Here is a 13754-nt window from a genome sequence, read left to right as displayed (position 1 = left end):
ATCTACTCCACGCCATTCGGTTGGGACCAAGTTAGCATAGTATTTTATCATATCCGCTGACAACCCTTGAAGCCATCAGGCACAAATAACGCTGTTTTTTTTTTTTTTCAACGGAAGGCGCAGAAGAAAAGGATTGGGGATATCTTAAACTCGTTTTTGAGTTCACCAGTATAAAACCCAGTCAGGGGGAATATAGTAGTAGAGAATAGAATAGGGTAGAGAAAAGTGACGCTTAGAAAGTGGAGAAAAGAGTAGAGGAGAGTAGCTCCACTGTGGTCGATCGCACACGACCCACCTCTATCACTGCTGGTTGGCTTCAGGCTGCGTCCGGGAACAGTGGGGCGAGGAGGCGAGCTTGTTTTTACGAGGGCAAAGCAATGTGTAGCATGCGATATGGCCTCATGGTGTCGTCACCTTTGAGTAAAAAACGGACATCATTGCTTATAAAACTATACAATGCTTTCCAGGGTGATAATGTTTACCTTTGATAGTAAAGTCAGGCTGTTTCATTGAGCACTTCATTTTTGGAGGTTGTAGTGGATATCCGAAACTGACGTGGCGCACATTACTTGTTCATTTTAGTCCCAACGGTAACTTGAGCATCTATTTCATCAGATTATACAGCTTATGGTACAAGGAATTCCTCAATGCGCCGCACAGCAAGCGTTTCCTGTACGAAGACGCCAGTTCCATAGCATGCTACAGAGATAGAACAGCACGCCTCAATCGCAACTATCCAGTAAGGCGCCGACAGCGTGCGCACCTCTGGACCTTTTGCAGCGGAATTGGCGCTCCCTTTGACTCTGTGCGGCTGAGCTCAATGAGATGTTACATAGTGTCTCTACGGCAGTTCGCTCCCACTGCAAGAGACTCGTGAGATACGCCTGGTCTTTCTGGATACAAAGGCAATTCGAACCAACCATACAACATCGAATGCCCCGAACTCAACATCAATCGAACAAGATTGAGCCCCAAGCAGCAGTGTTTGTGTGCCAGGATATTCCCCACGCGCAAATTCATACTGCTCAATACTGCAGTAGCGTTTAAAACATAGTTGCTGTAGGATTAGCCGGGAAGCGAAAGTATATGCTCCTTTGCCCCTTGTGTTGTACTATGCGAGTCCCAAACCTAGCTGCTGCCCCAGATCATAGGGGACAATTTCGGGTACCAGTGGGTGCTCGATATGACAAAGCAGTACCCAGATGGCCTCCTCCTTGTGGCAGATGACTTAACGCGCACCACCCAGACTGGGGCTGCAGCAACGCTGTCCCACGTGGCAACAAACTTCAGGAAACAACTGAAGCGGCTTGCCTCACCCTCAAGAACGACTTAGAATACGCATCGAGGCGTGGACTTTACGCGCGGCAGCGCTATAATATCGTAGATCTCATACGGTCAGATCATGGCCCCGTTAAAAAGGGATGCTGCGGAATACATCCCATAAGTTTTACCCATTACCCATATGGCTGCCATTAAACGCCCGCAGTCTTAGGCAGCCAAAGGGTACTACACAGGCAGTCGATTGGGATGCTTTGGGATCCCATTGGGATTTGGATTGGAATCGATTGGGATGTTTGCTTACAGTACGCTTTGGCTGCCTAAAACTTTGGGCATTTAACTGCAGGTAATGGGCTAATGTGCAGACCTCATGGGATGTATTCCGCAGCGCCTCTCTTTAACGGGACCATGGTCTGACCATGTGATATATACGATATCATTGCGCTGCCGCGCATGAAGTCCACGCTTCTTGGCGTAATCCAAGTTGTTCATGTGTGTTAGGAGAGCTGCTTCAGTAGTCTCCCGAAGTTTGTTGCCACGTGCGACAGTGTTGCTGCAGCCCCAGTCTGGGTGGTGTGCGTTGAAGTCTCCTGCGACAAAGCAGTGGCCGCCTGGGTACTGTTTCCTCAAATCTCGCATCCACTGGTCCCCGACATTTCCCCTCGGGACCTGGGGTGGCAGCTAGGTTTAGAACTCGCGTAGTGCGACGCAAGAAGCAAAGGAGAACATTCTCTCAATTTCTAAACGTGCAGCCACTATTTCTTGAAAGCCACTGCAGAATTGAGCAGTATCGATTTGCGCGTGTGGATTGTTCTGGTGCACAAACACTGTGGCTTGTGCCTTAGCTTGTTAGATTGATGCTGAGATCTGGGCACTCGATGTTTTATGGTTGGTTGAAAATAGACTGTATGCGGAAATATCAGGTTATCTCCCCGAATCTCTTGCAACGGCAGCGCGACGAGCCTACGGACACTATGGAACAGCATATTGAGCTCGGCCGGAAACTGTCGACGGGAACGGCAGTTCCACTGCAAAAGGTCCTGATGTGCGCGCGCTATGGGCGCCTTGAGGCGCAACCACATTCAGCGTACTTTCGGCGTTCTCACGCGCCGACGTCGTCCCACGTCGACGCGCGTCTGCGCGCGTCGCCAAAAATGCATGGCGACGCGAGTTGACGCCCAAGCGACGCAGATGTCTACGCTCGCCAGATATCGGCGTCGACGCAGCGCGAGAGAGCCTCGGAAAGTGGGCGGCAGCGTCCGGGTTTTCTGTCCTTCTTGGGGTTTGGGGTCGTTCCTTTCAACAGAAAACAATCGATTTCATTTTAACTTCCGGTAATCGGTTGCCTTGAGACAAATTGCAAGCTATTTCTGTTCGCAAGCGCTCATCCATTTTCGGCTTGTTCGGCTTTCATCGGGAAGATCTGGTATCTGCGATAGCGTCTGGTGAGTTAAATAAGGGAGCTATGGCTACATCGCTTCCAGTTTTAGCATAATATGGCTTGTCTGCAAGATCGGTGCGTGAAGAGCAAGCGTTATCAACGCCAGAATTCTAGCGGCGCATTCTATTCCGTTCGTAGCTACCGTGGCTTGCACAGGGGAGACCGGGGATGTGCGGTAGCTTTTCTTGACTCAAATAAGGGTGCTGTGGTTATATCGCTTGTAGCACTAGTATTAGTGCCCTCGGTTCCAAGATCGGTGCGGATGAAACAAGCGGTACCACTGCTACCCGACACAATCCGTGGGCAGCGTCAGTTGGTACACCCAAATTATTGGAGGCTCTCTCGTCTCGTCGCGTGGTCGAGCGGTTGAGTGCCGGGCTGTTGTTTTGAAAGTCCGTGGTTCGAATCCTGGCAAAGCCCCGGTGTTCTTTTTTGTTTGCGGCGAGAATTCGATCAGTTTTTTACAGGGTACAGACAGGGTGCCATAGAACCTTGCCTTTTAACCTACAAACGACGTTCGACGGTAACCTCAGTATCAAGGCAGCGCTGAAATTTGTTTTGCTTACACTTTGAATTCATGAACGTGCAGTCGGTACATAACATGAAGTTTAAATCAAGTACCAAGTAAAGCAGTTGTGCGAGGCGCGTCTTCGTTTATCCTCCGATCTTATTTTGTTCAGATTTGACCGTGCTGACTCGAGATACAATTCGCAGCATTTCAATATTTGCCCGCCAACGTACTTAACAGTGAATAAACACGCCAAGTAATTTTTTGGCTAAAGCTAGGGTCTTGATAATTGCAGTTCAAGAATGGACAATAACAGCTCATAAACTACTTCAACAGGATGGCATACGTGTCCAGCAACGCCCGCCGACGCAGCGACTGGCGCGCGACTTAGCCCGTCTCATGCGGTTACTCGCCTCTCCTGCGTGTCGACGCACTGCCGCCGAACGACGCTGACGATCCCGCGAGGCGAGAAAACGCCGAAAGTAGGCTGGGTGTGGTTGGTCCTTATGTGGCGAGTTGAGATTGAGGCAAGCTGTTGGGTCTGCAGCATGTTATGGGAGTCGTGTCGTCATGAAGGAGAGGCTTGCTGCATGCCGCGTTGAGGAAGGCTTTGTAACAGCAGCAGCATAATCTGCGAAAATAGATGGTTGAGTTGCTGTTGGGACTAAATAAACAAATATTAATGGGCTCGTCAGCTTCAGCCATGCACCACAGCCGCCAGAATTGACGGCCTCAATGCAACAGACTGAGTTATTAATCAACACAATCACCCTCGAAAGCATCGTATAGTTTCGTTAGAAATGTTCTCAGTTTTTACTCTGATTGCCAATACAAAAAAGAAACGACATCATGAAGCCATATTTCATGCTACACATTGCTTTGCTCTCGTGACAACAAGCTTGCCTCTACGCTCCACTGTTACAGTCGAGAGCTCCTTGTCTCCCGGACGCTGCATGACGCCTTCCGGTAGTGATGGAGGTGTGTCGTGTGCGATGGGGTCAACAACAGTGAAGCGACTCTCATCCGCTGTTTTCTCCCCTTTGTAATCGTTACTTTACTCTACCCTATGTTTTTCTGTACCTTCTTATTCCAACCCGGAGTGGGTTTTATTTGTGTCTGATGGATTAATTATTTGTGCATGGATCTGGTAAAATACTATGGTAACTTGTCTACACCCGAATGGCGCAGGAAAGAGCGCACTTGTTTTTTGCCTGCTCCGCCATTTTAGCGGGATGCCAGACGACAACCCGGAGCGGCAGGGCTTGTGGACGACCATGGAAGATGAGTGCTTGTCTGCACGGTTCTTTCTCGTTAGTTCAGGTTTTCTGTAGGCAATACGCTGCCCCGCAGGCGGAACTGGCGAGGTGTGCTGGCTTGCTGCCACAAGGGGGGTGAGGAGTTTGTGCAAGATGGCGACAACTTGGCGGAAATAGCAGCTGTCATCATGTCGAGTATAGAACAGGTATCCTGCTTAGCCACTTCGAAAACTTTAAACAGTGCGTGTGTGGATCTTAAAGTGGACGTTCAGGACACATTAGAGTTGACCGCGTGTGGTCTACCAAAACCCTGGGAGAGGGGAGAAGAAACAACCCACAGATATGATCTTGCTCTGCGACAGGAAGAAACAACCTTCCTCTGTGTTTCCTCAGCTTTCACGGAATGATCTTTGTCTAATTTGGTAGCAAGCCGCCACTCGACGTTTTTCTGGTTCTCAACGTCCCGCCACTCTTCGTAATCACGCCGCTCTCCGGGAGTACTGACAATGTGTTACCTACTCGTAACGGCAGTGCAACAGTGAAATCACTTGATACACGGGCCCTCTTTTGTATTCCGACGGGGTTATCCCTGTTAAATAGCGAAGACAAAAAAAATCTGTCACTTTCCGCTGATGAAACAAGAGAGAAAGGACGCTTGGCTGTCGACACGGACTGCACTTTAGTTTTCAGGCGTTGCGTACGAAGATTTGACTTTAGCTATGAACTTCCCTAAGATAACAAGAAAGAGCTCTGCGTGCGCCGTAGTCACCACGGCGATATGGGCGACATGTAATCTTTCTTCGCATGCCGGACAGTTGGTGTTGCCTCGTTTATTCATTCATCCAGTCGTTTATTCTGAGAAGTCTGATTATAAATGTTCCTCAAGACGGTGTTGTATCGGGTGGCTTGCTAGCTCACAATTTTGGCGCCAGCGGCAGTACATGCCACCACTCTAGGTGGTAAAATACAAAATAAAAGGGCTTCCTCGGCTCTTCATAAAGAGCGGCACTGATACCGAAGTTATAAGAGTGAGGAACAGGCTGCGATTAAGGAAATGGGCTATTGTTCACATAATCCATGAGCGACCGATCTTTTGTCATCAACTCATCCCTTCAACGGGCTTCTCGGAACCAATTCAGAGAACTGCGGCTCCGGAAGTCCTGGTGCCAGATGCGGAAAGGGAGGTATGAACATAGCTCCCTACTTGTCGCAGACATTCGAGTATAAGAAAAATAAGGCCGCCTTCACTCCTAAAAATTATTACGAACGTTTCACTGCTGTTAAACAAATTTTCGCCGACAACGTAGTGGCAAACAAATGAAAACATTGGCTGTTTCGTGTTTATTCTTTAAGGAGGTTTTATATTCTCTCAGCCAATGAGTTAACTGTCACAGTGACGTATGCGTACGTAGGGAGCACCGGGAGTGAGGATCTTGTGTTCACAACTTTTTTTTCGATCTTGTATGGTTTCTGAAGTACTGGCGGAGGCAAATCTGAAAAGAAATAACAACAAATAAACGGGCTGTCATTTTTCAGTGTGATCACAAAACAGACCGCCCCATTTATTTCAAAATGTTCGTTTATATTTTACACTTTTCAAAGCGCATGGTTTCCAGAAGACTGCAAATTTATTACGGCACAGCCACTTCGAAACGTATATTACTTTGCCGAGACAATTTCTTCCATATCAGCATCAACAGCCTTCAACGTTTTGTATGTTTCACAGGGCCTGCAGCCCTAAATTACTCCACGTGCAATACCACTCACCGGAACATGGTGAGATGTAACTGGCAAGTGCGGCCCTGATGTAAGCGGCAGCGTCTGGATACGCAGGAGACGCGCCGCTTGCTTTGTGTCGCACGTTGTCACAATCAGTGCGTTCGACGACCTACTCACCCTTGGTACCAAGTATTTGCGAACTGCGGATCTTCAGCCATTAGGTGGATGTTCTGCTGGAGGTCTCCAAGGTCACGTTTGGCCATGTCGCATCTCTCTGAAGGTTGAATGCGGATCCCATGCGTGCCGATCAGCTCACGTTCCTGGTGTTTACTAATGCTTGGTACATTCCCATTCTCCTTGCATTTAGATCGGCGTTGTGCAGGCACGGTAGCTAGTTCCCATATCCCGTAATCCTCCGGCGTGGGTTGTTGTGCTGTCCAAGATTTGCATTTTGCCAGCGCGTTCAGTGTCGTCAGTCGATTTCCTGCGCTTGACGGCGACTCCTGCGTGCACAGCACCTGTCGTGGCTTTCTCCTGGGACTCCATCAGTGGTTGATATTTGACTGTGACTGCCACGCTGAACTGAACTAGCTAGGGAGCGCTGGCTCCCGCAGAATGCTGAGCCATCAGCGTCTTCTACGCCTAACCTGCCCATGGTGGAAGATCTCAGTTTCGCCTTTTAAATGGAGAACATCGAGGGTGAAAACGTGCTCCGTGGCGATGCACGAGTAGTTCACTGCCCCTTTCGGTGAAAGTCGCAGGTACTCTTCCGGTAGTTTGAAAGACAAAGGTCCAAATTTCTCAGAGCAATAACGGTAGCCCGACTCAACCAACCTGAGGGGATTGGCATCCAATAAATAAAGAGAATAGTGTGCTGCAGTGTGCGTTGCTATAGAAAACGTTGGGGAATGCACAAATCAATATCAATCAATCAATTAATCCCTTATAGTTGAAGCACTAGGACTGTCGACCACAAGAAAGCTGCGTCCGTACGCTGTATCCTCAATGAGTGAGTGAAAAACTTTATTAGACGAGAGGCCATGGGGCCCTGGGGGTAGCAAGAATGAGGGGAAAAGGAGAAGGTCACAACACGCACAAGGAACACAGTTGCAGTCTTGGCGTCCTAATCACAAAATGAACACATAAAAGTCAGTCAGTGGTACTAAAATGCACAGCTCACACTTAAATGTGCAGTTCACACTGGAGACAACGCGGTTCACACTGAAAACAGTGCGCGCTGCAGTCAGTTCACATTGTAGGTAGAACGGGGAAGTCTACCAGGCCGTTACACTAATTTGTAGAGTCCGTTTTCAAGGGCGTACTCGGTGATTGCTTCTAGTGTGGTGGTATCGTCGCGGACCCGACTAACATGTTCCTGTTCAGTCGCAGGAGCGGTACCTAGAGTTAAAAGCTGGTGGCGATTACGGTCGAATAATGGACAAAGCCAAATTAAGTGATAAAGATTTGGTGTGCCTTCATGACTACAGTGGGGGCATCGGCGCAATTCAGATCCTGCTGGAGCTGTCCATTTATAAATAATGTGAGGGGTGTACGCTGCATTCGCATACACTTTATTGGCGAATACTTCCCCCGGACGCGAGAAGCGCTTGAGAGGGGCAAGGATGCCAACAGGAGTTTCTGTCTGTAAGCGCTTGCAGCTTTCCTTTTTGAGGTGACGAAGCTGGAGTTTCCAGTCTGCCTGGAGAGGCGGCACGAGCGTGGCGGGCACCGCGGGAGGTGATTGTAGCCTCTCCCTGGCAGTGTCGGGTGCCATACGGTTGCCTTCTGCGCCTGTAGTGTGTCCTGGGCTCCAAACAATTCGAACTTTGAATCCTTCAATTTGTAGGTCTCTTATCAAGGTGAGGATGTTTGTTGCCGTATTGTTCGGTGAGAACGGACGATTTAACTCTCGGACAGCAACATAGGAATCCGTGATGATGCGAAATTTCTTCGTGGATAGATGGCCGGAACGGTTATAAATTTGTTGCGCGGCTCCCAGAATTCCTAGAAGTTCTACCTCTTCTACGAGGCCGTATGTGTTAGAAATGTGCCTGGATCCATTCAATTTCGGCAGGTCCGCAGATGTCCAGGCAATGGCCGCCATCGTTCCATTCAGAGCCGCGTCGGTGTAGATGTCAGCTTCGTCGCCTTCCTTGTCATTTGCGAGAGTTAGGACGTATTGTTCGCGCACTTTTCTTTTATCCCGGCGGATCGGGCATCGACGCAAAATTCCCATGGATGGGCGTTCCCACGGAGGGATTGCTGTCGGCAAATCGATGCTCTCGGACTGACTATTGAAGTGGTCCCATTTTGGAGTCTTTTTCCTTGTGGCGAATGGTCCAGATGATATTGGAAGCGTAGTTTTGTCTCTTCGATGAGGTTAGAGAGAGGCGGAAGGGGAACTGCTTCGTGTAGAGTGTCTACCCTTGTGAAGGAGGGGAGGCCACTGATCGCACGGAGAAGGTGCCGATTCATTTGCTGGAGGGCGTTTACATGTGAATGCCGTAATTCGTAAACCGGGAAGCCGTAGGTGAAGCGCCCATGCGCCACAGCACGAGCGAGCATGGTGCAAGCTGTTTGGTGCACCCCGCCATACTTATTCGATATCCGCGTAACTAGGTGTAAGATGAAACGCCAGGTTTTCCTAAGTGAGGCTACCCACTGTTTTGGGCTATTACAGCTGCTGACGGGAACACCCAGCAGTCAAATGGTACCATTGTGGGATTCGAGCAGCGTATCTCCCACTTGAAGGGAGATAATTTGTTCTTTTTTTGTGCCACGTTTACCATCCACGCTGAGCAGTTCTGTCTTGGTTGGGGATAGCTGTAGCCGGAACTGGGACAGCGTATGTTCCAAACATGTCCAAACTTGGCCGCAGTCTGTTCCAAACAGACTGCTGCCTGCAACTCTGTTTGCATAGTTTCTTTCGAGTGGTAATCCTGGGCTTCTGTCCATACCACAATATCGTCCGCATAAAGCCCGAATCGGGCGGCAGTGTCCTGCTCGAGAGTTCGGACCACACGGTTCATTGCGAGATTAAAAAGGAGAGGAGCGAAAATGGACCCCTGTGGGACTCCTCTATCGAGGTAGAACGTTGTGGGCTGATGTCCTTGAGGGTTAAGACGGATCGGCCTATGCTGAAGAAAGCCGCGTACCCAGGCCTGGGCCTTTTGGCTGGGGACGGCGAGGGAAAGCTCTTGAAGGATACCTGACTGGCTGACATTGTCAAATGCCTTGTGCATGTCTAAGGTGAGGACGTAGTCCGGCAAGGCCTTGCGCGAGGTTCGATTAATTACTCTCCGGAGCAGCCATAGGTAATCGTGGGTAGCAAGAGGGGGGCGGAAACCAGTGAGAGCGGGGTGAAACCAATTTGTACTTTCCAAGTGGTGGACGAGTCGATTGTTAATCATACGCTCGATAAGTGTGCATATTACGGGGGTTAGAGCTGAATGCGTACTCTCAAGCGTACCGAAGCGTTACACCCAGAAATAGTAGCACATACCCACAAAAGGGGTATTGGAAAACGCTTGCTAAGCAGGAACTCATGCTGCTCTCGCGCGAAATTTCTGTAGAGGCGCCATTACACTATTAAATCAAAGCATGCATAAAACACAGCGCGCCCTTTCGCGTACGCGGAGTTAACAAAGTGAACCATCTCGTACTCAACGTTCTTCAAGCGGTGGGTACCACTCTTCGCCTGACGGTGTCAAAGCGAAACTTTCGGCTTAAGTTCCGAATATTTTCAAGCTTCAAACCAATATACATAAATTTGCTTGTTAACTGTCTGAAACTTGTTTAACCTATCGCTCGATTGAAGGAAACCGGATAGCTTGAATTGTTTCGAACGAATTCGCAATGCCGCAAGTTTTCGGGTGAGACTTCTGAAAATGTCCTCTTGGACGAGAGGCGCACACGGAAAGTAGGGAACGTGTCCGACGTTCACATGGTCAGCATATGACAATGGTGATGGCTGTGGTTACCCAACCCAAACGCAAAGAAAGCCACGTGTTGTTACTTGAAGAGCTTTCACTGCGATGTACGTTAATGCAAACGGAAAGTAGCAAAGTTCAATACAAAGTATTCGTAGCTTAAAGTGTCAATTGAGTGCAAGCAAAAGTGCACTTGTGTTCTTATGTGCTTACGAGAAGCTTGGGACCGAAGTCCCAGGAAAATGTTTCGTCCTTTCTCTGCAAAAAAACGGAGATGACCAGTTATGAAAGTATTCTGTAGGAATGTCTGAAATGTTTGTCATGGAGGAAATAGCGGTTAAACGAGTACTAACACTCACCTTTTACGTGCCTTTTTTATGAATTTCAGCAATGCTTAATTTCCTGGCGAACCCGAAAGAGCACTTTAAACAATTGAGCACGCCATAGTTAATTACACTGAGCGTCCTGAAAATCGTTCGTTTTGGTTTCCCTCGCTTCCAGCCCGGAGGGCGCGTGTGGCAGGATCCCGGAATGACCTCACCGTTTTGTGCGGACATCAAAACATTGCAAAGGCCGCAGGAGGCGTTGTTCCGACCGCCCAGCCGCCGAAGCTGAGCGGATGAGCTGCTTCAAGGCGGTAGGCTTAGCATTGCGGCGGAAATTTGATGACCACTTTCAATAAAGGACCTTACGGCGGTTTCTGCTGCGATTCTGGGCTTTATTAATGCCTCCTTTCCGGCGCGTGGAGCTTAATGTTTCGCAATATTGCCTCTCTGAGCAGTGGTTACACCGGTAGCTCTGCTTACGTTTATTGCTTGGGGAACGCACTAGGGCCGAATCACCGCTCGCCGGGCCGCGCGCGTGAAGCGACGTCATGAGTTTCTGACGAGCGTTGGAGGCAGACGGCTATGTGACTTCTTTTCCCTCTAACGGAGTGGTGTCACGCTGATGTCTATTTGCTGCGAACCGCTCCGCGTGCTGTTCCGTCGGTGCGATAAATCAGATCAATTTGAAGTATGATCCACGCGTCACAGACCACTCATATTTCAGCCAGGGTATCCTGTTGAGTAACAGAAGGGAACTGTGTAATACTATTAACACCAGAAAAGTACCCCTTAATAAATGGTAAGGTAGCCTTCCACTCTGCCAGGTATGTGTCAGGATACTTTTTAGGAGCGAAGCTCCTTAGGGCGTGGGTCTGTCCATCCTCGACGTATGTATGTAGCCACCTCTAGTTTAGTTCTTGGATTGTTTACTAGATGGCGTGGCTACCTCTAGTTTAGTTCTTGGATTGTTTACTAGATGGCGGTACTTGTATATGATGAAAAGATGCGCTTGGATTGTTTACTAGATGGCGTGGCTACCTCTAGTTTAGTTCTTGGATTGTTTACTAGATGGCGGGGAGCGTTGTAATAAAATCCGTTCGCTGTTGGCACGCGCTCGGAGTCGCCCGATGGATAAGGCTGCAGATGTGCGAGCCCGCGAGGCACAAGCGCTCCGTGAAGCTGCGCGACGCCGCCGCCAAGATCCTGCCGTACGAGAGCGGGAGGCCGAAGCCTGTCGTCTGGCTGCGCGACGACGCCGCCGAGATCCCAGCGTTCGAGAACGAGAGGCCCAAGCGTCACGGCAACGGCGCGAGGACCCTGCCGTACGCGAAGCCGCACGGCTGCGGCGCGAAGAGGATCTCCAAAACGTCAGAGAACGGGAAGCGGCGAGAAAGCGCGCGTATCGGCAGGCAGACCCCGATGCAGTGAGAGCTCGTGAGGCGTCTGCAAAACGCATCAGGCGAGCTCAGCCCCAAGGTGCCGACGCGCGGTTTAAGCGAGACTTTCTAGACGTTACGTTCGGACACAGATGTAGTGGGCGAACTTTCACTGAAGAGTCATGGTTTAACCGATGATTTCCCTTCAGGAGCTTCGCCCACTCATCATCATTCACCCCGTGGATATGCTGTGAATTTTTTAACTGGCCAGAATTGCGACATTCCGTGCCCAGGTAGGCAGAATCCCTGCACTTCTGTACGAACCCAGCGCCATCGACTAGTTCGGTTGGAATGTTCCTTCTGTTCTTTTGAAGAGCTGCTAAAATCCATCCACCGTGATGGCGTATGAAAAACAAGTAAATAATTTAAGTAAATCATTGAGAGCTTCATGAACTGGAAAGCAGATATCCTGGTAAATATATGAGCTGTTTTGTTTTGGAAATGAGCCTGATCCCCATAACGCGAATTTGTGAAACAAGCGGACTTTAGTCACCGAACCTCAATGCAACGCCGCCAAAGCTGTTATATGATATGTTTTACATGTCACCTTCGGAAAGTTTATGGCCCCAAGCATTTTTATGCCGAGATTTTGAGCAATGTTTGGGTAACAAGTTTGGATTTGGCTCATATTGAATTGAAGCAGCCAAGTTGATGGGATTCTTATGAAAATTTGGTTGAAATTTTGCCTAATAGGAGTTTACTTTCGGTTTAGCTGCTCGGACTGTTTAGTAGGTGTTTTCAGTAGTTTTTTTTTTCGATTCTATGCTCGCTTATGAATTTTACGGCAGTTGTTAGATCAGCGAAAGATCTTTCCTCCAAACGTCGGCGTAAATGTCAACGGAAATTGGTTGAAATGGTTGAAACCATAGTGCAACTGACTTCCGGTTGGAAAGGCATTACAAATGCGCAACAGGGCTTCAAGAATAATAGAATTATGTACGGAGAGCAGATGAGTCCTCTTGGCACCATTAGCAGCTCATTTTGAATTCTTCCGTAGGATAATTTTCTTGGGCACGCCTGAATGCACTCACGAAGTAAGCAGCTCGTCATTGCTTCGCGCTGTATTTCCAAAACGTCCACAAGAAGGCTGTGCATAACTTCTTCTTCACCTTAATGAAGTGGTTCGTACTCTCAGACGGGGGAAGGGTGAGATTTCTCACGGCTTGTAACCGGCGGCTATTTAGTTATGTGCAAGAATGGTGAAAAATGGGAGTCAGAAAATTACAATTTCGTAAGTTCGGGTGAGCATAATTTAGTACGTTCGGGTGAGCATAAGTGAAAGCCCTGTTTCACATCTATTTTATTTCGTTCCCTTTTTCTTCCATTGACACTGGCGCCGACTTTTGGAGGAAATATCTTTCGCTGATCTAACAACTACCGTCTAAATTCATAAGCGAGTGTAGAATCGAAAAACAAACTACTGAAAACACCCACTAAACAGTGAAACCGAAAGTAAACTCCTATTAGGCAAAGAATTTGGCTCCTTTTGATTCATGATGCAGCAGGTTCTGACTCATTCTCGATACGAAGTACGATCTGGGTACACGTTTTCAGGGCGTTATCTAAACTATTTTCTTGCCACACCACTTTTAGGGGAACGTTGACGAGCTTTTCTCGCTACTGAAGTTTTATCCGACTTAGTTTCGGTTTCTGGGTTTGGCTCATTTCGGAAAAAAACGCTTCATATATCCTGGTCAAGAAGACTGAATACCTTCTGCCTACGCTGTACGAAGCCACATTGTTGTAGTCTTGAAAGATAATGACATTAAAAAAGAGCGAGAGTAGAAGGAAGTCGTCCCATTTCCGTATGTAATGTAGATTATAAACTATTTTCTAGGATTTTGGACAATGGTCTTCGAAA

This window comes from Haemaphysalis longicornis, unplaced genomic scaffold, assembly GCF_048455015.1.
Source record: "Haemaphysalis longicornis isolate Haplotype H1 unplaced genomic scaffold, Haemaphysalis longicornis Haplotype H1 scaffold_5, whole genome shotgun sequence".
In the NCBI taxonomy this organism is placed as follows: domain Eukaryota; kingdom Metazoa; phylum Arthropoda; class Arachnida; order Ixodida; family Ixodidae; genus Haemaphysalis; species Haemaphysalis longicornis.
The sequence above is the reverse complement of the archived record's forward strand: the minus strand, read 5'-3'. Positions refer to the sequence as shown.